This window comes from Herpailurus yagouaroundi, unplaced genomic scaffold (assembly GCF_014898765.1).
Source record: "Herpailurus yagouaroundi ecotype Mexico unplaced genomic scaffold, PumYag 161, whole genome shotgun sequence".
NCBI lineage: Eukaryota > Metazoa > Chordata > Mammalia > Carnivora > Felidae > Herpailurus > Herpailurus yagouaroundi.
The window spans coordinates 17,424,040-17,451,215 of NW_024412402.1; the positions used below are offsets into that span (position 1 = coordinate 17,424,040).

General features: G+C 47.9%; 1 long non-coding RNA gene across 1 annotated transcript; it reads right to left on the reverse strand.

Moving 5' to 3' along the window:
- Positions 1-22,888: 22,888 nt before the first annotated feature.
- LOC121035296 (uncharacterized) lies at positions 22,889-26,406 on the reverse strand. Its single transcript, XR_005792836.1, has 3 exons — positions 25,775-26,406; positions 24,917-24,954; positions 22,889-22,922 (listed from the first exon to the last, which is right to left on the reverse strand). It is a non-coding gene; the product is annotated as an uncharacterized LOC121035296 (long non-coding RNA).
- Positions 26,407-27,176: the final 770 nt, after the last annotated feature.

Sequence of the window (27,176 nt, forward strand, 5' to 3'; positions counted from 1 at the left end):
GGATACACGGTGATGCCCTAACACCAGTCCACATTCTCCTGGCTCTTGCTCAGACCTGCTGATGCAGGACTTCCAGTTCTCTACAAAACCTTCCCATAATTATTCTTAGGAGAATTCGGGGGGTGTCTCTCGGGTGCTCATAAGGCAACCCAGTCCTCTGGGCACCCACTGGGCACTGCTACCTCTACTGGGAAGGGCTTATACTAAGTCCCACGTCAGCTGCCTTTCCTGCTGGGGCCCGGCAATATCACAGGCAGCACTGGGCTCGTTAGGCGTCATGGCCTAAGCTGGACATCGACACCCTTTCCCTTCAGAGTGAGACAAGGATCTCAGAAGCTCTCAGAACACCACACTGTGCTCTCAGCTGGAAAACAGATAATGCCCTTCTCGCCACTTAGGTTATTTTCCATCAGAGGTCCACTAAAGCAATACAGTCTTATGTCCTGATATCGACAAAGATTGCAATTAAAACAACTCTTGATTGTTGTATGAAGCTGCTCTTTTTTCTTCTTTAGGCCCAGAAACGGCAAGGAACAAACCCCAAAAGTATTGTGCATAAGATTATCCCTCCCCTCCAACAAGTTATATTCAGAAATACTCTCTCTTCCCCTTCAACACCAAGATTTGTTGCTGGGTCAAACCTGTCACCCTCTCTTTTCCCTTGGGATTATTTCCTGGAAGGCTCTTGGTCACTCATGCAGATATACTTGCCAAGGACTTAGTCCACCAGTTTGCCAAATTTGCTTAGACATATCCCAACTTGCAGTGGTAGATATAGCTTAGAACGCAACTGGGACCCTTGCTTCAAAAAGATAGAAATTTTAGGGGTGCCTAGGTGGCTCAGTCGGTTAAGTGTGTGGTTCTTGGGTTCAGCTCAGGTCATGATCTTGCTGCTCATGAGTTCGAGTCCTTCGTGGGGCTCTGCACTGGCAGTGCAGAGCCTGCTTGGGATTTTCCCTCTCCCCCTCACTCTCTGCCCCTCCCCCACTCATGCTCGCTCTCTCTGCAAATAAACTTACAGAATTTTTAAATTTGGAAAAATGGATAAATTCTGTGTTCTTCAGAGAAACTGTCACGAATGTGACCTTTGATGACAGCTAAACGGCAGATTGTTCACTATTATATTCCATAAAGAGATATTCTTTGTTGATGACTGAGAATAGGTCCGTATGCATGAAAACCAGTTGAGTGGCGTATAATTTTGATATTGTTTCGAAGGTATCTAACCAAGACTCTGACCCATGTGGAGGGTCTTTCCAGCTCCTCCAGAGGAAGGCTGGAAGGGTGCTTGCAAGTAAAGACAGACTTTTTCTCAGAAACCGATCTCATTTTGTGATAGTCCACGAACAAGTAGTCGGTTAATTTCCCAAAGTTCTACACGATGGAGTGCTTTTCCACCTGTCCCGCCAAGACATCTTTCATTTCAAAAGCATGTATACTGGAGTCTCTTTTATTTAAGTGTTTCCGAGCCCCTATAGTTTCTAAGGCTACGTAGGGAAGAAAAATGTCATTGAGGTGTGAAAATATTCTCTAGCACATGGACCACTTATAAAATTAGCCTCCTGCTTCCACCTAGCATTCAACTCTATACCCTGTCCCCCAACCCTGCTTAGCATCCTTGTCTGGCAGGCTCTCCCTGGTGGTCTGAGTGGTAGATGGGGTGAACACTTGACAAAATGATGCAAAGACAATGGCAAAACGTGCACGCAATGCAGGATTTCATGAGGTCAATGAAGCAGTGTTCAGTAAACTACTGAAGCACCCACAAAGCCCTTTTAGAATGACAGATCACGGTTGATTGCAGAGAAAACTGACAAAATTGTTGCCTGGATAGGTGCTCTGAAAGAGAATTTTTGAATAACGAGGATTTAGCTCCCTTGAGAACATGGATGGACCTTTGGAACATTTTTGTAAACATTACCATTTTTATGATCACGCTGGGAAAATCAAAAGGGAAAGAATGATGCGGTACTGTGCTGCAGATTTGTGTATCGTGTCCTGCCAAAAATCTTCCCCAAACGTAAATCATTCTTTGTTTTTTGGTTTTTTTTTACTAAAAAAACTTTTTTAATGTGTCTTTATTTTTGTTTTTCTTTTTTTAATTTTCTTTTAAAATTTTTTTAACGTTTATTTATTTTTGAGACAGAGAGAGACAGAGCATGAACGGGGGAGGGTCAGAGAGAGGGAGACACAGAATCTGAAACAGGCCCCAGGCTCGGAGCTGTCAGCACAGAGCCCGACGCGGGGCTCGAACTCATGGACCGCGAGATCATGACCTGAGCCGAAGTCGGCTGCTTAACCGACTGAGCCACCCAGGCGCCCCTTAATGTGTCTTTATTTTTGAAGGAGGGGGAGACAGAGTGTGAGCAGGGGAGGGGCAGAAGAGAGGGAGACACAGAATCCAAAGCCGGCTCCAGGCTCTGAGGCATCAGCATAGAGCCCAATGCAGGGCTTGAACTCACAAGCTGTAAGATCATGGCCTGAGCCAAAGTCGAACGTTTAACTGACTGAGCCACCCAGGCTCCATAAATCACCCTTGTCTTTTAAAGAAATATGACATTCCTAACTTAAATTTTGTTCAACTTGGGGTAAAAATGAACTTAGTTGTTGTATTTTTTGTTTATTTTCAATATAAAATTCTAATCTATACCTTTTCTCCCTACTATTTATTATGAAATGCTTGGTCCCCATTTTAAGAGGATTCCCTTTCAATGACTATTTTCCAGGATCCTATGGCTTCCAATAACGAGACTGCCTGAGGACTGAGACAGGTACCTGAAGCAGCTTGTCATTAGCATGAAATTCCTTTAAAGTTTCACATTTTACCTTAACATTTCATGAAAATATGTTTATACTCTGTAACATACTCCTGAAAAATTACTTAGCTGTTAAATTACACTTTTCACTAAAAGTCTTCAGTAAAAAGGATGTCCTTAGAAGAAAGAACCATATTTATCCTGTGGCTTTATCTACCCCTATGGCATGTTGCATATCTTCCTCAGGATGAATGAACTCCATTTGAAAAACCTGGCCATAAAGAATGAGCGAAATCACTTGGGCCTTGACAATGCCCAGAGGGAAATGTTGCCAGTCAACTACTATCCCCAGCCACAGAAAAATCTCAAAAATGCCCCCTTAGAGTATCTAGCTTAGAGCAATGGTTTGATCACTCTATAAGGAAAATTAATTGCAAACGTAGTCTTAAACTGCTGGATTGATTAACCTGATCCATGGGATTATGTTATGTGAGCCAATTCAACTTTAGAGGATGTTGTCTGCCAGAAATAATAATTCTGTCACTCTTTCTGAGCATGGTGAGATACCAGAACCCTTGAACCCCCGAGCGTAGATCATGTCAAACAGAAGGCATATTGTATCTCCATTTAGAGGACTCCTCATCCTCCTTTTTCTGAAGCAGGAATATCTTCTATAGATAATCCTAATCCAACATGCATTTTTTATTTTTATTTTATTTTTTAATGTTGATTTATTTTTGAGAGAGACAGAGACAGAACGCGAGTGGGTTAGGGCAGAGAAAGAGGGAGACACAGAATCCGAAGCAGGTTCCAGGCTCCGAGCTAAGCTGTCAGCACAGAGCCCAACGCGGGGCTCGAACTCACGAGCTGTGAGATCGTGACCTGAGCCGGAGTCGGACGTTCAACCTACGAAGCCACCCAGGAGCCCCAGGGTATACATTTTTTAAATTTAAAAGGTGGCGTGGGACAAAGGAGAATAAAAGAAAAAGGAAAGGCATCGGGATGGTGTTTCAGTTTAGAATGTTCTAGATTGTTATTTGCTCTGCCAAGAAATGATTCCTGTGGACTTTGATTCTCATGGTGGTATCAGAATGCCGGTTTTATATGAACACCAAGAACTAGGGATCTGTATTGTTCTTATGTGGTCTGTTTCCTGTCCACTGAGTCAAGACAATGAAAGTCTAGTAAAAACATCACACAATCTGATAATGGCTTTGCCAGATTCCTTCACAACCATAGAGAGAAAAATCAGTGATCAACACGGAGTGGCTGTGCCTGAGAACTCCAATTCCCCCCCATCCCCCACATAAAATATTGGCCTGGGAAACACAAAACTACAATTTGCTAAGAAGACAATGCACAATTTTTGTAAACAATTTATTTTATTGTATTTCTATAACAGAAAGGATATTCTGTATTTCAAATGCTGCCGGAAAAAAAGAAAAAAAAGTTGAGTAAGATGAAAGCAAAGACGAACCCACAGGCTTCAATTACAGGAGAGAATCTGAGGGGCATCTGGTGGCTCAGTCGGGTTGAGCGTCCAACTTCGGCTCAGGTCACGATCTCGCGGTTTGTGAGTTCCACGTCCGGCTCTGTGCTGACAGCTCAGAGCCTGGACCCTGTTTCGGATTCTGTGTCTCCTTCTCTCTCTTACCCTCCCCTGCTCTCTCTCTCTCCCTCAAAAATAAATAAACATTTATAAAATTAAGAAGAAGAAGAAGAAAAAGAAGAGAACACCTGAGCCATGCACACTCATGTGGGAGCTGAGCCTTGAACTGCCATCCACTTCCTCTGCACAGCCTGCCTGAGACCATGGATGTTCAAAGATGGGCTAAGGGGCATGCTTGTCACTCATACTCTAAACCTAATCCAGCTTAATGTGATCTGTTTTCCCAGAGAGGGAATGAGCCTTATGTGGATTCCACAACCTTCTGACTGTGCGACCTTGGCAAAATCATCTACCCTTTTTGTATTCATACTTGTAAAAAGACAATAGTAACACCTACCTTGCACTGGCCATCAGGAGGACTAGAGATGATGCATGGTCCTATTTCTGATAAAATCCAGGTAAAAGAAACCATGGTTTTCATCACTAGCAGATGTTTCTAGACTTCATTTTCAAGACTCTGTAGTTCCCAGAGAAATGCCTTCATTACACAGTGTTTTAAGGTTTTGATGGCAATCTTTTTCGAGGATTATCATAGGAAGGTATCATAAGAATTCTGCCTCTGGGGCGCCTGGGTGGCGCAGTCGGTTAAGCGTCCAACTTCAGCCAGGTCACGATCTCGCGGTCCGTGAGTTCGAGCCCCGCGTCGGGCTCTGGGCTGATGGCTCAGAGCCTGGAACCTGTTTCCGATTCTGTGTCTCCCTCTCTCTCTGCCCCTCCCCTGTTCATGCTCTGTCTCTCTCTCTCTCTGTCCCAAAAATAAATAAACGTTGAAAAAAAAATTAAAAAAAAAAAAAAAAAGAATTCTGCCTCGTTTGCAAAATGCTAGTTAAAGGTATCGTTCATTAAGTCGTCCGTTTAGAATCCTTGTGACACTTTGCTTGGATATTGCAAATTGCTCTGAAGTTAGTACCACAAAGAGGTTTTCTACTTTTCTTTGCTTTTTATCGAAAGAATCAGTGCTTTCATTTTTGTTTAGTGGCCAGGAAGTCTATCTAGAGCTAAACTTAACTTTCCTTCTTCCTTCCTATATGGTTTTTCATTTTTTATTTTGAGTTTAAGCTTTATTTCATACTATTAATACTTTTATTACTACTGCCACTATCCCATCTCCATTTAGAGGACTCCTCACCCTCTTTCTGAAGGAGGTACTTTTTCTAAAGTACCCGTAATACATAGCATTTGGATAGTGACAATGTCGAATTCTACCTGAGCCCTGTGATCCTGGGAAAGACTGAAGGTTGAGAAATCTCCCCCAACTTTCATGTTCCAGAAGATGGTTTACGGCAAAAAACCACCCTTCCCTGTACACTCAGCAAAGGCTGGACATAGATCCTCAAAATTCTCTTTCTTTGCCTCATAAACAATTATGTGAAACGCTTATCCCCGCTGATCAATCAGAACACAATGCTTCTTCATCAAACTCTGGTTACATTTCTGCCCCTTCCTCCAGGCCCCTGAACTTTGGCCCACCCTCCACCAGCCTACAATTGTCCTGAGAATAGGCTGGCCTGGGCGGGGGTGGGGGGGGAGGGGAACTTTCTCTGATCTACTGTCCCTTATGCCATCCTTCATCCGTCCCAGTCTCCTGCACCTCCCTCTTTCTGGCCTTGTTTACTTCTCTGTATAAAAGAAGATCCCTTTTTGCTGAACTCTTGAGATGCTCGCAGATCTACAGTCAACAGTGTTTTTCCTAGTGCAAAGTTCTTTCTCTGAGACAACAGAGAGCCCAATACGGGGCTTGAACCCATGAACCTTGAGATCATGACCTGAGCCAAAGTCGGATACTTAACCAACTGAGCCACTCAGGTGCCCCAAGGACAATATTCTTTTATTATCAGCTTCGATTTGATTTACTAGTGAGGAAACAGAATCTCAGGAAATGACTTGTCAATAAGTGAAGTGAGGATCTGAAACCAGACTTTCTGTGCTTAAGTCCAGGGTTACTCTTGCCACAGATTTACTAATCTTTTTGGAAGTGGACGAGGTATAAATAGATGCCCTGCACAGAATCGTGATGAGTGTTTCCTCTGGGCTTTCTGGTCTTTTACACTTGCCCAGATGTGATTACTCACATGCATTATGATGGCTGTTGTTTGTTTGTTTGTTTCAAAACATACAGCTGTTCTGGTCGTTAAGAACATTCTGCCTATTAAGATGAGAGGCATTGCCACGCGAAACGTCTCACACAGAGAACTGCACCGAGGAAACTATACACGTCACTGGGCACTATGTTGGATGTGTTACTGAAATCATATTTTGCCTAGTTCCAAATGAATTTGAGGCTTTGTTACTTCATTTAATTTCTCAACCGTTTAATGAGGCGGGTAATTATCTTCATTATCCAGATGAGAAAACTAGTTTTAATCCTTTGGTGGTTCCAGTAATGATAGTTACTAGATATCAGAGACAAAAAAGAACTCTGCGAATGAAGAACTATTATCCTCATTTTTTGAGGAGGAAATCAGAGAAATAAGATAATGGAAATAATTTGCCCAACACACTGCAGAGCCTACTCTTTACCAGACTCTTCCGAGGTCTCTCTTCTTTTCTTCCACCTTCTGTGTCTCCTTCTGTCTTTTATCATGTCTTTTGTCTAATCAAAATTTTTATAGCACATAGTTTAAAGATACCGAGAGTTCTGCGAAGCTTGGTAAGAAATAGGACCCTGCCACTGCCAACCCCTGCTTCTCAGAACTAAGAACCTCTTTAGCTCTTAAAGACTGATTCTTGGGGCACCTGGGTGGCTCAGTGGGTTAAGCATCCAACTTCGGCTCTGGTTATGATCTCATGGTCTGTGAGTTTGAGCCCCGCGTCAGGCTTTGTACTGACAGCCTGGAGCCTGTTTCAGATTCTGTGTCTCCCTCTCTTTCTGCCCCTCCCCTGATCATGCTCTGTCTCTCTCTCTCTCTCAAAAATAAATAAACATTAAAAAAAAAAAAAAAAGACTGACTCTTTACCTTCAGAATGCTAAATAGCAAGCATGTAGTACTCCTACATTTTTCAACGTTGGGTGTTTCTTAAATTTCCTTAATTTAGACAGTTTGAGTCCGCATTATGGAAGAGAAGGATTTCTCTCTCTTTCACCCAATCTCGCTGCTCCCACCCACATCCCCACCACACACACATGGTGCCTGCCCCACTCGGCCTGTCATTCCGCCAGTGTACTAAGATCGTAATTTTGGTTAGATCAACATTCAACATTTACCTTATCATGAACATATAAGTACTATTCACAGCCAAGTCTTAAGCATGTGATGATTATTTTCCTGTTTCTGCAGAATTTTCCTCCTGGAGTTAAAGATCATTTTGATTTTTTTTTTCTTTTTGGTTCACTTGTTCCATTTTCTGTGTGTATGTCACTAAGTCTCAATCTCTCCCCAAATCAAGCCATCACCTCTCAATCATCTCAAATGCTGAAACTCGTCAGGTATTTTATCTCTCTCATTTTCTTGGAGCGACCATTCCTGGAGCTCCTGGCTGGGCCAGGCTGGACTGACTGGGTGCTTCCCAGGTCTGATTGCAAAGCTGTTGCGTTGGGACCTCCCTTCACTAGCTAACTGGGGCTCACCTTCCCTCTTGTACAGGGTCCCCTTTTTCCTGGGTGCTGAGTATTCTTTCTTGGGTTAACTCCTCAGTTTTTGGTGGAGCATATACTTAACAGTAGCGTCCTGAGACAGAGTGCATGGCAGATAAAATTGGAGACTTCTCTGAAAATGTCTTCATTCTATGCTCACACCTGATTGAGAGTTTAGGTGAACAGAACATTCTAGGTTGGAAGTAGTTGACTTCTCCACTGTCCTCCAGCTTCCAGCGTTGCTGTCAGGAAGTCTACTGCTATCCGATTCCTTTGTGCCAAACTTCCTTGTCCTCTCTGGCTCATGCAAGATGCTCTCTTTGTCCCTATTATGCTGAAATGTCACGATGACGTACCTTTCTGTGTTTTGTGTGTTTGTTTTCTTCATCGGTTGTTCTGGACATTTCAGTGGGCTCTTTAAGTCTGGAAACGCATATCTTTAGGAATGGAGACTTTTTTTTAATGAATTCTACTTTTTATTATTTTTAACCTCCATCTTCTGTACTCTCTGCTTTTAGAATTCCTGGAGTTCAGATGTTAGTTATTTTGAATGCATCTTCCAATTTTCTTTCTTTCTTCTCTCCTAACTTTTCCCTCTACTAATTTTTCAATCATCTATTGATTTTTAAAAATTCCTCCTATTATCTTTAATTTCTAAGCGCACATTTTTTGTTCCCTGAGAATTTTTTTTAAAGATAGCATCCCATTCTTATTTTTTAAGGTTTATTAATTTATTTTTTTTATAAATTTTTTTAATGTTTATTTATTTTTGACAGAAAGAGAAAGACAGAGCATGAGTGGGGGAGGGGCAGACAGAGAGGGAGACACAGAATCCAAAGCAGGCTCCGGGCTCTGAGCTGTCAGCACAGAGCCCGACGCGGGGCTCGAACTCACAGACCGAGAGATCATGACCTGAGCCGAAGTCAGATGCTCAACCTTCTGAGCCACTCAGGAGCCCCAAGGTTTATTAATTTATTTTTGAAAGAGAGACAGCACAAGCAGGGGAGGGGCAGAGAGAGGGGTGGGGGGGAGACACAGAATCCAAAGCAGGCTCCAGGCTCTGAGCTGTTAGCACAGAGCCCAACACTGGGCTCGAACTCATGAACCATGAGATCAAGACCTGAGGAAGGCAGTTAACAAACTGAGCCACTCAGGTGCCCCTATAGCATCCCATTCTTATCCTTTAGAGGCAATATCACTTTTTTCTAAGTATGTGAATTCTCCTTCTCCCTGCATATTCTCTGTTTTCTCTAAGATATTTTTGTCTTTTATGTGTTTGGGCCTTTGCTTTTCACGTTAGAAGCTTTCTTCAAATATCTAGTGCTTTGTGGCTTGCTGCTTATGACAGAACACCAAAAAGCTGTATCATGGTGCTTATCTGTGCGTGGACAGGGCTTGGCATTGCAGATTTCACTGTATGTTTTTTTTCTTTTTTAGTTTCTTTCAGTTTTCACTTTAATGGAGCTCCAGCAGAAGCTGGCTGGGCCATTCCCTTGGGAAACTCTTGAGGTCACTTGACAAAGTTTCCCAGAGAAGCTTTATCTGGTCTCCTGCCTGGAGAGAAGTCTGGCTTTCACCATTCAGGGGAAGGAGGCCGGGGGTCTCAACATTCAGTGTGTAAACTTGCACTTAATTCCCCTGTTTTCAGGTACCTCTGTGCATGATATCCCCCAGCCTAGAAGCCATATGTTTTATCTCCCCTAGAGAAGGAGACCTTTCCCTAAGAGAGGTCTAGTCTTTGCTAGAGATGGGAGCAAGGAGTAGGGGGAAGGATCTGGGGCTTACCTGCTTTCAAGCAAAGCAAACTCTCAACCAGTCTTTTTTTTTTTTTTTTTAAGTAATCTCTATACCCAGCATGTGTCTCGAACTTACAATCCTTGAGATCAAGAGTCATATGTCCTACCGATTGAGCCAGCCAGGCGCCCCTCTACCAATTTTCTTGTCGCTTCTTACTTTGTCCTTTCCCCTTCCAAAGATTTTAGATCACTAATTCCTGAGTCTCTGGGGGTTCAGAGGTATAAGGTGGGGTGTTTGTGTTTGAGTTGGGATTTAGCTTTCCCAGACCTGCTTAGACTGTGACCACTTGCTAGTATCCCATGTATTAAACATGTTTTCTAGCCTCCAGAACTGTGTTGCTGTTGTCTCCTTTTCCATGTTTTTGTGAAGTTATGCTTTTTTTCCTTTTTTAGTTTCCCTTTAGTTTTCACGTTAATGGAACTCCGGGAGGAGTGACGTTAAAGAGTATGTTTAATCTGTTATTTTTAACTGCAAGTTCAAGCCAGTGCTTGAATGTGAACTCCACTGTTCACCTGCCAAGAAACAGGCCCCCCCTTGAACCAATTAATGAGAACAATTGTTAAGCTTTTATGATGTGTCAGATACTATTTTAAGCATGTGGACATTAACCATACGCTAGCTGGGGTCGCTGTGAAAGCGTGGCGGCCCCCTAATTTTGGCTTCACCTCCAGTAGCCGTTGAACTAACTTCTCTCTGCCTCGATGCCCACATCTGTACGATGTAGCTGCTAAATAGTACTTACCTGCCCTTCGGGGTTATCGTGCAGATTATACAACACACGTACAGCTCTCAGTGCTGTGTCCAGCAAGTAGCAAACATCCAGAAAGACAAAAACACACTAGGATGGAGGGAACAGAAGAACCCTCCCCACATGAAATCACGTGTGTGTATGCGTGTGTGAGAGGTGTGACTTTGGCGACCCTGTCCTGGAGACAGACGTGGGCTGGGAGAGGAAGCTGATGTTCTGAGCCCTCAGGAATTACCCTGAGATGCCCACGTCTGCACATGTGTCCCCCTGCCCCTGTGATCTAACATTCCTCTGTATGTCTCTCTGTCTCCCTTTCTTCATAATTGTACCTCCTTCTGTGTCCCAATCCCTGGGCCAATATCTTTCTGTCTCTAGATGCATTTGCTAATTTAACTAGCATGGATGCCTTATAAAGAAAGCTAGCTCACAGGGCACCTGGGTGGCTCAGTCAGTTAAGCATCTGACTCTTGCTTTCGGCTCAGGTCAGGATCTCACGGTTCGTGAGTTTGAGCCCCACATCAGGCTCGTCACCGACGATGCCTACTTGGGATTCCCTCTCTCCTTCTTTCTCTGCCCCTCCCCACTTGCACTGTCTATCTCTCTCAAATATAAACTTGAAAACAAAAGCGAGCTTCCTTTGCAAACCAGGAAACTGAGGCACAAAGAGGCGCCATGCCCCAAATCGCAGGACTCAGAGCAGTGAACCTGACCCGGGGTCCCTCTTCATGCAGCCTGGCCGCACCCTCCGGTGTCTCACTTGTCTGTTTTTTTGGCTGATTCTCTCCTCCACCACCAGACCTACTGTTTCGTTTTCATTGACAGTAGATTGTTTTTCTCCTCCATGAGCCCTTCTCAGGCACAAACCTCCTGCCTCATCACTTTGCCTTTTCTCTTGATCCCAATGGGGTTTTCAAACGAGTTGGGCTCAGAGGAGCCTAATGTGTGGATGTGGACAGGGCTGGAGGAAGAATCTTTCTCGGGGTACAGTTCGAAGACTGCTGTCCTGGAACCAGTGCCTCATTCAGCCCCTCAGAGGAGACAATCAATAAGTTACTTGTCCCAGGTCATGCATGGGTACATGGCGAAGCCCTGCTCTCCTACCATTTCCCCATCCTGTTTCCACTATGACCCGGGATCTCAAAATCCTCACATTTGTCCTAAGGTAGACTATCTGCAGAGCTCGTGACTTGGCCATGTCAGCCATAATCAGGTTCAAGGTATGCCTGTCTTCCTCTTATCTTCGGTAACTTGCACCTGTTTTAAGACCAAAGCATGGGGCGCCTGGGTGGCTCAGTCGGTTAAGCACCCGACTCTTGATTGTGGCTCAGGACGTGATCTCATGGTTTGCGAGACTGAGCCCCTCATCGGGCTCTACACTGACAGCACAGAGCCTGCTTAGGATTCTCTCTCTCTCTCTCTCTCTCTCTCTCCCTCTCCCCCTCTCCCTCTCCCTCACTCTCTGCCCCTCCCCCACTCATGAGCTCTTTCAAAAATAAATAATTAAAAACTTAACAACAACAACAAAAGACCAACGCATGTTCTTATGATCTTGGATTCCACTGCCTGGCAACTAAGAAAATTGATCACATCTATGGGGAGAGCTCCTGTGCTGACCATTCACCTACCTCCTCTCTTGGGATAACTGGTCTACGGGATCATGGTAAACCAGAATTCCTGCTTTTTCTATCAGTAAATGTCTTCTCATTTAAGTTCCTCGTGGTCTCCTCTCTCCAGTTACTTCCCTGTCCGTTAGCAGATTCCATGATTTCTTTGTTGACTGTAGGAATGAGGTGCAGAGGACCAGGTTAGGGAGTGTAATGCACATCTCGACTACACACTGAGCTTTATATACATGACTTTATTTCTTCCTTGATCCAATCTCCATTTTATATTGTGAGAAACCAAAGCCCTCAAAGGTTTATTAAGAAACTTGTCATAATGCTGCCAGGTCACCCAGCTGGAAAATGCTGGAACCAGAATTACCCTCACATCTGATTTCAGAGCAAGGGAGACTGGATAAAGAGATAGGATTCTGGCAGTGATTTGGAGGGAAGCTTATGATGAGGAGGCTCAGAAGAACCTAGAAAAAGTGAAATAGTGGAGAGGTAATGGGAACAAAACCACATTAGTCTGGATGGATGGATGCTGTAACCTGAGCACCTTGAATTGTAAAAACATGGCAGGGGTGGGGTGGGGTGGGGTGGGGGGGAGGGGGAAGCCGGAATCTCAGGCATTTGGGATTAGTGCCAGGGGTTTCTACTCCAGCAATTACCCAAGCATCTGATGCCCATCAGAGCCTCCAAATCTCTGGCCAACTCCAGGATGCCGGGCAGAGGCTCCGGGGCTAGTAGGAGTTAGCACGGGCACAATCTGGGTACTGGGGGGTTAGCGTCAGCAGAACCCAGGAGCAAGGAAGGGGACGGGTTGAACTTCCAGTGCTCCCCACACGGGGCAGAGCCCTCCTGGAGCAAACAGCTGTGGCTCCACAAGGAAGCTGCTCCAAAGGCTGAATTGTTCTCTTTCCCATCCTCTGGGACTCCAGGACCAGGACGAGGGGAAGGGGGCATTCGGTCAGGAACCTGGTTTACATTTCAGAAGGAGACTCTAATTGAGTCAGACCTGGGCCTCTTCATTTCTCATTACCACCCAGAGCCACTGAGTGCCTTTAATTTTCCAGGGGAGCCAGCTCTTTCTCTCCAGCAAGGCTCTGGGTTAACCCATTCCGGCCCCTCAGATGTACGTGTCAGTGCATGATGCGGAGTAGGTGGTGGGAGGGGGCAGTTCACAGCATCAGCCAGATGCAGAGAGAGTGACCACCCCTCCATTCCTCTGCTTCAGGCTTATACTTCTTCCTCGTGGACGCCATCTGGCCTGGATGCCCCTTGTGTCCCCACCACTTTCCTGTCCCTGCAGCTAGACTGACAGATACTTAAAGTCCATCTACTGGACAAGTTGAAGATCCGGATTCTAAACACCACTTATTTTCCTGCGTGTGATCTGGTACCGGTCATGAAGTTTCTTTGTACGGTGTATTCCTGGACCTTTTCCTTCCCACGTATATTCATTTGTTTGAACACAAAAGCAGTATATGCCTTTGGTAAAAAATGTTTTTTCAATATGTCGGTACATAGAGGTCAACCTGTCAAATTGTTAATACGGTTTGGTGTATTAACACCAACTTTGCAAGTTTCTTAGAGTGAATTTTAAATATATAAATACATAGAACGTTCTTTTGGTTTGTTTTACATAAATGAGATACTACTCTACAGACTGTTCTGGAACGTGCCTTTTTTTTTTTAACTTAATATGTTATGAATATTTTCCATCTAGAGATATCTTCTAGAGAACTATTTATCGTTCTACTTCAATCTTTTAACAGCTGCATAGGATTTCATAAGAGGCACTGTAATTTATTCACCTGTTTCCCTATTAATAAATGCATAGGTTGTTTCTAAAATTTCATTACTACAAGCAATACTCTAATGAACTTCCTTTGCAGTAGACTCAGCTTGGGGGATTGCCCAGCTCATGATTCACACAGTGGCAATGACTGTGATATTCCTTTGTCTTGGGGAACTGTTCCCTCCTCCTGCCACCTTTTACCTAGAGGCAGAATGTGCTGGGTCTTTCTGTTTCCAGGGCCACCATGATCTGTCCTAGGGTGGTGAGCTCCCCTCAAACTGAAGCAATGCAGAATCCCTTCCCAGAATCTCTCCTATAGTATGCAGGGCAGAGTACCCCTATTTTCTTTCTGCTTAGGAAACTGGGCTGGCAGAAACCCGGGAGCTGCCAGAGAGCCTGGGTCACCCACAGAACAGCAGCGATAAGAGAGACTTTCTTTTTTTTCTGACCAAATATCTATGTCATTTCTAAGGTCCTTCGGCTCCTACTGTTCTATGACTCCGGGACGGTGATTACGGAGGGCACGCCAAGTCTCCTCAAGGCTGATTGCCGTTTCATCAAATCTCCTGCCTGTGAAGCCTCACTGGGGGCTTCTGAACCCTTGGAAGATGAGAGATTTCTCTGGGAAAGTCCTCTCCCCTGTCCTGTTAGTGACTTTTCTCACCGTAGAGATTCCCTAGTATCTCCTCACTGAGCATGCATCTGTAACATGAGCACTACCTTCTCTGAGAAGCACCATTCTTAAGCTATTATGGTGATTTATATCTCCGTGTGGCTTTCTAGGTCTTTCCACGAGAGCAAACATAAGGCAGGGGAGATAACTCAGGAGAACACTGGACATAGGCAATTTGTTAACATTTATTGAACACCTGTCATGCTCCAGACATAGGGATAGGAAGTTCCTACATTCCTGGTCCCCACATCATGGGGACCCGGCTCCCTGACATCCTATCCATCTCTACCCCTGCCCCTGGCCACAGTGACTGTCATATCCACGTGAGCATTCCATCCAACATCCTTAAACTTCTTGCCTCCAAATGCCTCCCCCTCCTCCCTTCTTTCTTCCATTTCTGCATAAAATAGGGTAAGAGTACCTACTTCACAGGACTCTTCTAAGGATCAAATGATTTAGCGTGTATAAATGTCCTCCCCAAATGGCAAAGCACCGCTCCTATTAACACGTAGGACCAGAGAAAGTGCAGGAAGCGTAGAGGAGGCAGGAGGGGAGGGGACTGTGGATAATTGGGATACAGAGGAGGGCAGGCCCGGAGGACCCCACACTGATAGAACTGGCCAGTGGGAATAGATGAAGGGCTGGGGAGGGGAGGAGAAGACCTTTGGAATGCAGAAGGCATCCAGCCTTCAACCCAGGAGTCAGACCCCCCTCCCCAAGCCCAACATTATTCATCTCCCTGGAGGGGGTGGCCTCAAGAGGTTTCCATGACCTGTTCCGAGCAGCGTCTGCCTGAGGCCTGGCATTCTCTCCTATGGGACATCTGTCTGTCTATGCATCCGTGTCTCCCGGCCCTAAGGAGCAGGCAGGAGGTTCGGCGGGGGCTGCCTTCTTCCCCCTGCCTATCTCTCAGACTGCTGCGATGGACAGAGATGCCCGAGGAGATGCTGGGAACACTGCTGGGGTTGGTGGGGGGGTGGATTTGGACCCTCCACTCCCCACCCCACCTCCACCTCAGGGGCCACAGCTGGGCAGTCAGGGCCAGGGAGCTTGGGGGCTTCAAGGCTCCCCCAAGGCGGGGCTGGGATATCAAAGCTGGAAGCGCAGGGGCATGTCAGCCTGGCTTTGTGAGCCGGGCTCCATCAATGCATGAAAGCCTCGCTGTACAAACTGCATTTGCTGCGCTCCCAACCTGCATTCCCGATTGGTCACGGCCTGGCCCCAGCTGCATTCCTGGGCTAGAGGAGGCAGAGGGGCCTGGCCCCTTTGTTCTTCCCAAATCAGAGCTCAGAACCATGACAGGCTGATCACATTACCCAGCTGAGGTCAGCCTGGCAGGAATGACCCCCTCCTGGACCGCCCCCACCTCACCATGCACCGCACCCCACCTTGCTCCTTACCTGTACCCTTTAAACACGCCACTGTGGGTCTTGGTTGAGGAGGGAAAAACTCCCAAACCACAGCTCTGTTGCTCCTTCTAAGGACCACTCCAGATGCTTGGAGCAGTGCCCAGACCCTCACTCCAGGGCCTGTCCGATTTCGGGCCATCTCTGAGGGCTTGCAGCTGTTCTGGGGTGAGCCCAACTGCCCTATTTATTGTTGGACCCCTCAGAACCCACACAACGTGAAACCAGGTGGCATGTGAGACTCAGGCTCCGTATCCGAGCAAGCCCAGTTTTCATAGGTAAGATGCTTTTCTGTCATAAGCCCCGTTTCAACCAAAGCTCACTTCACCTGGCATTGACATCTCGCCACCCCCCTCCTTCCCTAGGCCTCACGCGACCTTGGATGTCTCACCCAGCTGGCTTGCATCCTGACTGTGCCACTTACCTGTTGTGCGACTTTGGATGGCCCACTTAACTTCTCTGGGCCTCAGTTTCCTCATTTATAAAACTAGGGTAACTGTGAAGTTTTAAAAAGATATTGTCTGATACGTTTCCGTATCAAAAGCCAAACGTTGTTTTTCCTGCTCTATTCTCTTCCCCCTGGAATGAGTGGCCTTAAGCCGAGTTTTCACGAGACAGCGAATACCCTTTTCTCCTTACTTGGAGTCCCTAGAGCCCCAAAAGCGAGGGTCGAGCTCTCTGGAAACAGCTGCACACAAATTACCTGTGTGGTTCTGAATAGTTTTATGGGCCAGTCTTTGTCTAGCCGAAGAGCTTGCTGGAGTAATGGGAAAGCCTTCTCACTCTGTTATTCGTTCAACAAACATATATTGAAGGGAGCTGGGCAGGCCACTGGGGAGCCAGCAGTGGAGAGAGCAGTCAAGGCTCCCGCTGTCCCCAAGCCCCCCCCATGGGACGGACAGGCCCTAATCCATCCTGCATGGAGTCCCAGTGACTTTTCTCCACAGATGTGATGGAAAAATCTAGGCCAGCGGGAGAATGTATCCGGTGGGGGGGGGGGGGGGAGGGCGGTCACTGAGAAGCCTCCTCTGAGTAAATGACCTTTAAGCTGAGATCTGAAATATGACAGGGGATGAGTGGCAGGAAGAAAACAGTCCCAGCCCAGATCGGAAGTGTGGCTGCGAGAGGGGTGGGTATAAGGCCCCAGACCATATTCCGAGGGAAATAAGGAGCCAGGGTGAGGTTGAGAGCAGGGGGACAGCATACCCTAGTGTGAGTGGGCAGAGAAAAGAAAGAAGGAGGTGGGGTGGCCAGGAATGGGAGTTGTAAGATCTGTCAGGCGGCTGGAACAGCAGTCTGGGCTGGAGGTATGATACTTTTTTTTTTTTTTTCCAATTTTCATGGTTATCCTAGTTTTACAAACGGGGAAACTGAGGCCCAGAGAAGTTAAGTAAGTCATCCAGAGTCACCCAGCCGGTAAACAGCAGCGCCAGGGTTCAAAGCAGGCAGAGGAAATATCTAAGCCTGTGTTCCTGTAAGGAGGCCTAAGACACCAAGGGGGCGGTAAGACATCACTCCTACTCCTAGTGGGCTGTGGTTTAAGAGGTATAGACTAGTAGCTTGGGCGTCACAGGGGCAGCGGAGACAGAGAGAGGAAGACAGGCCCATAGGGAGAGTCCCACAAACACCATGTGTCATGGGGACCTGGCTGGCAGGGAGGACCACGCATTGGCCTGGTCTGAGTTATACAACAAACATGAAAACCCTTAGAGGGGTCCACCCGTCATGACCCATGGGGTATTTTCAAAGCTTCTCAGCACCAGGACTCCTTTTATTCTCACTCTCACCCCATGGATTGTTCTTAAGGATTTTTGTCTACAAAAGAAATCAAATTCATTAAATTGCTAATTAACTTGTTGCCTCGTGTTTTCCTAATCAAGGCCTAACTGGGGATCCAGGCTTCTGATTACAGGAGATCATGGCTGTTGTCACACTGAGATGATTTAATTCCAGCCAAAGCGAGGAAATGTGATGTTTTCATCACTCTGAACCACCTTGTTATTTGTCTTCCCAACGAACTGTGTGGAACACATGTGAATAAACTGTGTCTTCTAGCAGGTACAGACAAGGAAACAGCCAACACAATAGGGTGTGATAACAACATCCTGTGGGTAAGCACAGATGGGATGGGAGGTCCAGGAGATATGGAATGCAGCCTTGGGAGGTATAATGGACCGAGTGTGGCCCCCAAGTGTGTATGTTGAAGCCCTAACCCCCAGTGTGATGGCATTGGAGGTGGGCCTTTGGGAGGTGATTAGGGTTAGATGAAGTCATGAGGGTGGGCCCTTCGTGATGGGATTAGTGCCCTTAAAAATTATTCTTAATGCTTATTTATTTTTGAGAGAGAGACAGAGAGGCAGAACGTGAGCAGGGGAGGGGCAGAGAGAGGGAGACACAGAATCTGAAATATGTTCCAGGCTCTGAGCTGTCAGCACAGAGCCCGACGCGGGGCTCAAATTCACAGACCGGGAGATCATGACCTGAGCCAAAGTTAGATACTTAACTGACTGAGCCACTCAGGCGCCCCTGGATTAGTGCCCTTAGTAGAAGAGACCCACTGGCCCTCTCTCTATGCACATGCACTGAGCAAAGGCCATGTGAGGACACAGTGAGAAGGTGGCAGTCCACAAGCCAGGAGGCAAGTCCTCACCAGGAACTGAATTGGCTGGCTCCTTGATCTTGGACTTCCAGCCTCTGTGAGAAATAAATTTCTATTGACCGAGCCACCCAGTCTATGGTATTTTATTAAAGAAGCCTGAACAGACTAATGCAGGAGGTGTGGTAGATATCCTCCCTCTGCCCTTCTAGATCTGCTCTGCACCTGGATCACCCTGCTCTGTGTCCCAAGGTCTAACTCAAAGGACTGCATCAGTGGGGCTGCCCTTGTCTTGAGCTTCCAGATGGGCTTCCCACTGGGCTCACCAATGGGAGACCCTGGCCCTAAGAGGGTGAGGTTAGCTCCTTCCTGGATCGACCACCATAGGTGGGCTGAGGCTGCCATCCTCTCCTGAAGGCCACAGTGCCTCTCAGGCAGCCCTTTTTATGGCTACAGGACTTACAGGGTTCCAGTAACTGCCTAGGGAGAATGACCCTTGGGATGCTATCTCTAGGTGTATCGCCACCCCTAGTTAGTGTCCCTTAATCGCGCCAAAGGCTTTGTCGAATAGCCTTCTTAAATTCTCCTCAATTCCTGGGTTTGAATGAACCATTTTTCCTGCCGAGTGCCTGACTCATATAAAAAGTCAAGGAGAGCTTCCTAAGGCATGATATCTAGGTTGACATCTGAAGGATGGGTAGGAGTTAGCCTTATTGCAGAAAATTCTATAAGGTTTTTGATAACCCTCCATTAATAACTCCAGGGACACTTGGGTACTTGGTGTGTCCAGGCTGGGAGTCACCAGCCCCAAGCTCTTTAAAGACTCGCAGATTCCGGGGCACCTGGGTGGCTCAGTCGGTTAACCGTCCAACTATTGTTTTCGGCTCAGGTCATGATCTCATGGTTTGTGAGTTCAAACCCCACATTAGGCTCTGTGCTAACGGTGCAGGGCCTGCTTGGGATTCTCTCTCTCCCTCTCCCTCTGCCCCTCCCCCACTCGCTCTCTCTGTCTCTCTCTCAAGAATAAATAAATAAACTTAAAAAAACTTTTTAAAAAAGGCGCACAGATCCAAATGCAGGGTCTAGGCATTCTCCTGTCAGTCACAACTTAAGGCTGGAAGAAAGTTGGGGCACCCACCATAGGTGGTACCCTCCCACTTTCCCTTGAGGACTCCCTGGGATATGAGTGGGGCCCCTGCCATTCCCACCCCCGTCTCTAAGTCAGCTTCCTTTCAGAGGGTTGGCCCTGGTGGGAGGCTGGTGGAAATGATATCTTGGGAAGGAACAGCCCATCCGTCCCCTGTCCCCTCCCATGGTCCCTCAGGCTGAGGGGACAGCTGCCTGAAAGATCAGGTTTCAGGAAAAACTGGCCCAGCTCCTCCTATATGGCAATCCTGGGCATTGGGACACCTGCCAAGGACCCACCCCCATCCCAACCCCCTCTGGTCCCGTGACGGGGAAGAGCTGTGTCTGTCCAGCTCTTCCCTCCCACCCGCCCGAGGCTAGTCTCTCTCCCACTCCCAGTCACCACCAATTAGATAATTCATGTTCAGGCTTCTCTGAATCCGGCCTTCCCAGCAGCCTGCTTCGGCACCTGCCCATGCCCTCCCTGCTTCCCCAGCCGCTCTGGGCTTCACTCAGTACGCCTTGGTGGAGACCGCCCTCTGCTTATGCCTGCCTGTGGACTTTTGCTGGGCCCCACCACCCTTCCTCCTCCTGATTCTTGCCACCTTTGGAGGCTAGCCGATGTCCCCTGCCTCATGGAGTTCGCGGCCTCCGATACCATCGGCCGCCATTATCCGCGCTCCTAGATGAGTAGCTGAATGCTACTGAGTACCATTCATTTGATAATCACATCAGCTACTCGCTTTTTCTGTGCCAGGCACTTAGTGATGAGCCAGTCTTCACAATAACCCCATCAGGCAGGTCTGGTCATTATCATGTTACTGCTGAGGTCACTGAGACCTCAGGACCTTTCTAGGCTGGGAAGTGGCAGAGAGCAGACTCAAACCCAGGTTCTTGTGTCTTAAAGCCCTTTCCTACCACTGCTTCCTGTTATGTCTCCCCAGGAGAATGTACATTCTCTGTGGGTAGAGACCTTATAACGTAGCGCTCCTGTATTCCACACACTGTGGGGCAGCACAAGGCACAAAGTGTCCCCCCTCAGACCGGCGGTGGTTGCCACTGAATACTTCAGTCAGATCATGTCGGTGCTCTGCTCAGAACCTATCATCTTCCCTGCTCCCTCAGGATACAAGCCAGCATCTCTGATGGCCTACAAGGCCCTATGTCATCTCACACACACACACACACACACACACACACACACTCTACCAATTACCTACTCTGCTCAAATCACACTGGCTCCTTGCTGCCCCTCAATGTTCCAGACGTGGCCCAGAGTCCCTCCATGAGTAACTGGCAAAGCCGGCCCCCAGGACTCCGGGCTGGCAGGTCAACGTTCTGTCCACTGTGTGAGGCCACCTCCCAACGGCCCTGTCAGAGCCCTGCTTGCCACCAGAGACAAGGCAGCAGCATCGTTTCCATTGCAGCTCTGTTCCCAGCTGCGCACTCCAGGGCTTGAAGACCCCTGCCCACACCTGCTAATGGAGATTTCGAAGCTTCCAATCTGACTCCTGCCTCCCTCGTACACTGTGCTCCTCTCCTCTGGTCCCGCAACCCCCAGGTGCCCTGTCCTCCATCTGCGCCTTCCACCTTAGCGCGCACCAGGATCCTTCCCCACCTGGCTTGGCTTGTGCTGTCCCCTCTGCCCAAAACGCCCTCCCGAGTTTTGCCTAGCCAAGTCTCAAAGTCCTGTTGAAAATGCACCTCATTTGGAGCTTAGCCAATCTCCCCCGTCCCTCTCCATTCTAAAAGCAAAGTCCCTCTCCCTCTGCTGTTCGCCAAGGTATGTTAGTTATCTGTCTCCCCCATTAACGCCATGTGGTACTTTTCTCAACCAGACTTTAACCTACCAGCCATGACTCGTGTATGTCTGTCTCCACCTTTACTCTCGAGATCTGGCCAAGGCAGAGAGAGGCTCTTGTCCACGCCGTGCCGCGTGGTGGCTGGCGCCCAATTCATGCATGTGGATTTGAAAGAATTCCGTTCTCGGAGAGGAAACTGAGGTTGAGAAGAGAGACGAGCTGACCCTGGTTGTGAGGCAAAGTCCACAGCAGGTGCGACCCCACTAGGCTGCCAGCAGCTCAAAGGACCCCCGGGCAGGTGTGAATCTCAGAGAGACAACAAATACATTTTTAGCATAAGTGTGGTAGGCAGAATTTAAGATGCCTCCACGACTTGCATCTCTCGGTGTCACTCCTTGGACTGTGATGTCGTGTGGCACAAGAGCTATGGTCGCGATGAGCATCATCTAATCACAGTGAGCCCCTCAAAAGTAAAGTGTTTTCTCCAAGTGGTGGCAGAAAGGAAGTCAGAGATCTGAAGCGGGAGAAGGGTTTCACAATCGTGTGCTGGCTTGAAAGTGTCAGGGGACACATGACATGGAATGTAGGCGTTCTCTAGGAGCTGAGGGCACCCTCTGGCTGACAGCCGGCAAGGCAACAGGGACTTCAGCCTTACAATCACGAGGAACTGAATTCAGTCAACAACCCACCTGAGCTCATCCCACAGCTTTAAGAGCACTTTGATTTCTGCCTGGGAGACTTTGGGCAGAGGACCCGGATAAGCCATGCTGTGCCAGCTTCTGACCCACAGAACTGTGAGCTAATGGGTTCGTGTTGGATAGCTACCTTTGTGGTAATTTGTTACATAACAATGGGAAAATAATATAAGTATGTCCCAAATATTGAATGGGACATACTTATACTAAAAACAAAAAAAACAAAACTTCATTTTTTTTTTCTGTAAATCGAATTTAAGTGGGCCTTTTGTATTTTTATTTGCTAAATCCAACAACCCTAAATCCCAGTTAGGTCACCAGGACAGACCAGGTCAGAGCTGGGCCATGGAGCCAATAGAGATTTCCCCGGTAGGCACAGAGTTCCACGGGCTGGAAATCGTCTGCACGCTCTCTACCACCAAAGCAAAAAGAGAAGTTTTCTAGGGGGCCTGCCCAACACCCTGCACACAGGGTAACAACATGCCTCTAAAACAAGGTTTCCTTTTTTTTTAATGTTTATTTATTTATTTGAGACAGAGAGAGTGAGAGCATGTGAGTGCAAGCAGGGGAGGGGCAGAGAGAGAGGGGGAGAGAGAGAGAATCCCAAGCAGTCTCCACACTGTCAATGCAGAGCCCAATGCAGGGCTCGATTCCACCAACTGTCAGATCATGACCTGAGCTGAAATCAAGAGTCAGACACTTAACCGACTGAGTCACCCAGGCAGCCCTAAAGGAAAGGTTCTTAATCTGGAGTCTAGACCCCTGGGGCATCCATAGATAGAATTCTAGGAGTTTGGGAACAATGATGGGGGAAAAAAATCACACCCTTATTTTCACTGTCCTCTGAAACTTATTTCCTTTAATTAAGAATATAGGTATTACCAGAGCTTCTGGTTTTATTACGGATAGAAATCACGTTGAACTTTTTGGTAATATCACAAAATCGTTTTTGTATTCATCACTATTTTGAAATGATAATAGTTATTCAATATTGCTATTTAATGGGTTAATACAGAAGCACATAGATTGCCATATCACCCATTTTTAATGTTTTGACAACTATGTTTTGATATAATCGGTTGCCTTTGTAAATCTAATGTATTTTTTTAAAGAAAAACATAATTCTGAGAAGGCACCCATAGGCTTTCCCGGACTGTGTCCTTAGACGAAAAGTCTAGAGCCTGGTAGAAGCAAGCAATGGGGCACAATGGACAAAGTATCAGGATATCAGTTGACTTGGGTTCAAATGCCAGCTTTCACGCATCGTTGTTGTGAAAACCTTACTTAACCTTTCCGAGCCTCCATTTCCTCCTCTTTAGAACAGAGGTTCTGAGAAAGTGAGAGAAGTAATAGACGTGAACCACCTAGCACAGGCTGGTCCTCAGTAAATGAATGCTAGTTGCTGCTATTAATGACGATTATGACCAATAACTATAATCGCATCTGTGATTATAATATAGCATAATACATTACAATGACTACAATCACGTATCATTGGTTCCTCCTTTCCCCCTGCGCCCCCTCCCTCCCCATATCTTTGCTTAGTTGTTCTTGGACTCCTGCATGAACAGTGGTTTCCTGTGGCCTCCAAATAGCTTTGCCCCTTATAGCCTCAGCCCCAGCCCCCCCCCCCCCCTGGGTCCCACAGACCCCGTGCCTGGCTCAGCCCACACATCCCTACCGCTATCTACCCATTGCTCTAGCAAATAGGACAAAAATTGCACATCCCCTCGGTGGTGGTGGTGGTGGTGACGTCCTACACTTTGCTAATGAGAAACAAGTGGCCTGCTGTGCTCAGTGCAAAGCCAGGAGGACAGATCCCCACCACAGTCCAAACTCACATTCCTGAGACGGCACAGGGTGACGTGGCCGGAAAGGTGCAAAGGCATTCTTTGCCTAGGCCTTTCTTTGCGCGCCAGGGCCCTTGACCGGGGGGCTGCTGGAGCAGTCCCCCCACCCCCGCCAAGCACCCTCACCACAGCCCTTCCTGTTATGGGGCACTGGACCCAGCCTTGGGTGTGGGCAGGAGGGCAGCCAAAGCCTGAGTCACTGGGAGGGGACAGTTGAGTCTTGCGATGTGGTCTCCGTGGGGACAACTGAGGACAGAGAGGGGTGGAAAGCCCCTCCCTCGGGCCAGCATCCCTTCCAGCAGCACGGTCCTTCTTCTGTCCTCTGCGCTCTGTCTCCCGGGCCCACCACCTGCTCTGGAGGCACCAGACTGCCCTTCTTCACAACTCACTTCTCACTTACCCAGAGTCATTGGTCCAACAGGAAAACAGGCCCACAGAGGGCTGCTGACTCCAGGTAGCAGGGCAGCGTGAGGAGTTAAGTCTATTGCCTTGGGCTTTAGGCGGAGCTGGGGCTCCCGATTCTTTGGGACTCTCTGACTCAGTGGCCCCAGATTGTCTGCTGGTGGGGTAGTATCTTCTAAAGCTCTGGGAATTCCCTTTCCCATGTCATCCACGGAGCCCTCCATACGGAGGCTTGCACAAACTCCATACAGAAAGGGGTGGATTTGACCCTGTGACTTGGTTTCCAGCACGCTGGCAGGGATCCCACTGGACTACTCTCACAGCCGCCCTCTTGTGTTCCCAGGAGGGACCAGCCCTCCCACCCCTTTCCCCTGCTTTCAACTCACAATCCTAATATCTTCTCTTAGCCAATAGTACTAACCTTTCCTGCTGTAGAGCCAGACGGGGTCAAGACCAGTCCTGACAAAAACAAGAAGCCTATTAGTCTTAGGAGGAGGGTATGGAATTATCCTCTTTCCAGGGGAAGGAGAACACTATCAAGTACCTTCCATGAGATCTTAGACACTGTTCAGGGAACTTTCCAGAGAACATCTTAGTTACTCCTTACAAGAACCTGCAAAATCAGTATTTTCTCCATTTTATAGGTGAGAACACTGAGGTTCAGAGAGTTCTCTGTTCTCTAACATTCCCAAGGCCGAGGAGTGGAGCTGGACATTAAGCCATGTCTGTGTGGTTCCATAATTAATGGTCTCCCCCAACAGTAGCTGTTCTGACATCTGCCAAACCCACTGTCTCCCCTGAGTCTCTGCCCACTTGGTCTTCCCTCAGTTTCCCATTTGGCTCTCCAATTTCCCACTGGGACTGGAGGCCATCTTGAATCCCTTCCCGCATGATTGGAGCCCCAACACGCCACCTAATTCTCGGCAGTCCCTTCTACTGGGACTTCTTTGGGGCCCCAAAGCTCACAGGACCCATGCACCCAACTGGCTGACCTCTCAAGCCATGCTGCTGCCATTCTTTTGGACTGTTTTCCTGCTGCTCTGACCTATGCATAGGATTGAACCTCCTTGGAAGGACACTGGCCCAAAAGAAGGTTGAAGTGCCGCACCCTTATGGATACCGCCCTGGGGCAATAGAGTACTGCTCTCAGGGCCCAGCCCCACAGCTGCCTAGCCCAGCCTCTCCCTACTCTATTCCTCCCCTCTCCTCCCTCCAAGCAGTCCCACGGGGGTGCTAGCTCTGCCCCGAGATCTGGGTCCATTACAACCTCCGGGCCCACCTTGCTCAGTGAGTAGGGTTCCAGCACGATGAGAAACAGAAGGACCAATGCGCAGATTGGGAAGGTGGTCTGGAAAAGTTGCTCCAAAAGGGTGTAGATGCAGGAAACCTGGTAGAGAGAAGCTGACAAGAGGTGTCCAGGTCTGGCTTCCTGGGCATGGCGGGAATGAGACCTGGGGTGGAGAGGGGGCCAGGAGACGCCTTCAACTCCTTCAACGCCAAGAGCTCCCTGTTTACATTCTGTCTGCTCACATGGCTTTTTCCAGACTGCTGGCCCAGCTGCCTCACACACTGTTGTTGTCAACACCCTCCCCGTTGCCTGATGCCCCCACGGAGGGACACGGCTGTCTGCCATGGCTCCGCCACACCCCGCAGGCCTGGGAGAAATGACCGGGAATGGCAAGGGCCCCAAGGAGCCCAGAATTCCTAGACACTTCCCAGCCCTTTAGCTGCTAAGCCTCTCCCTTCTTGGGGGCCCCTTACCTTTTTCTTGTTTCTCTCAGGTGACTTTTAGCTCCCTTTCCCGTCTCCTGCCATTCTATACCTATCTCTTCCCCAAAACTCTAGGGAACGAAGACTTTGAAAGGTGAGGACACCACAGGCTCCCACACAGGGAAAGTCGGATCAGAAGCCCCCAGATCCTTGTAACAAAGGTTTCCTAGACCGAAGCCCTCCCTTCCTGCAGGGCCTTCTGCAGGTAGCCTGTGTAAGCCTACTTCAAACCAATAGCCCAGGCTGGCTGAGCCCTTTCTCCACCCAAGACCGACCTCCTGCCTTTCCCGTGTGATGTGGTTTTCCCATCCATTCTGGAACACCAAGGATTGCCAGGAGGGGCTGAGGGAGGGTCTAGGGTGGGCAGAGCAAGGATGCAGGAGCAGTATTTCTGGGAAGGAGAAAACGGAGAGGCCCAGAGACAGGCTGAGGACAGACGAAGATGAAAAGACAGGAGTTGGGGGAGACGGACAGAGAGACAGAACAGCACCAAGAGGACCAAATTGACACCACATGGCCGTTATGCTGGACCCCAGGGCCCAGCAAACAAGGTTTCGTGCTGAGTCAGTTACCATGGTGACAAACATGCAGGAAATATCCAAGATAACTAGAATAGTGGCAATAACATGTGTTTTGTATAAAACTTCCTCCCTCCCCGCCCCACCCCCCCGGCCCCCAATGTATTCGTTGCATTACTTGGGATAAACTTGGCTTTTGCACAATCACCTTCCCTGAGAGGCCTGGCGTAGGGGTTTCTAAGGTCATGGGGTGAGAGGAACAACGGCCCTAGGGGACGGATGGGCCTGGGGGAGGTTTCTGCTCAGGAGAGTAGGGTACGTTTCATACCTTTCACCTCACTTCGGCCTCTCTGAGTCCAGATTTAGGTTCCCATAGCCTTGTGCTCCAGAACA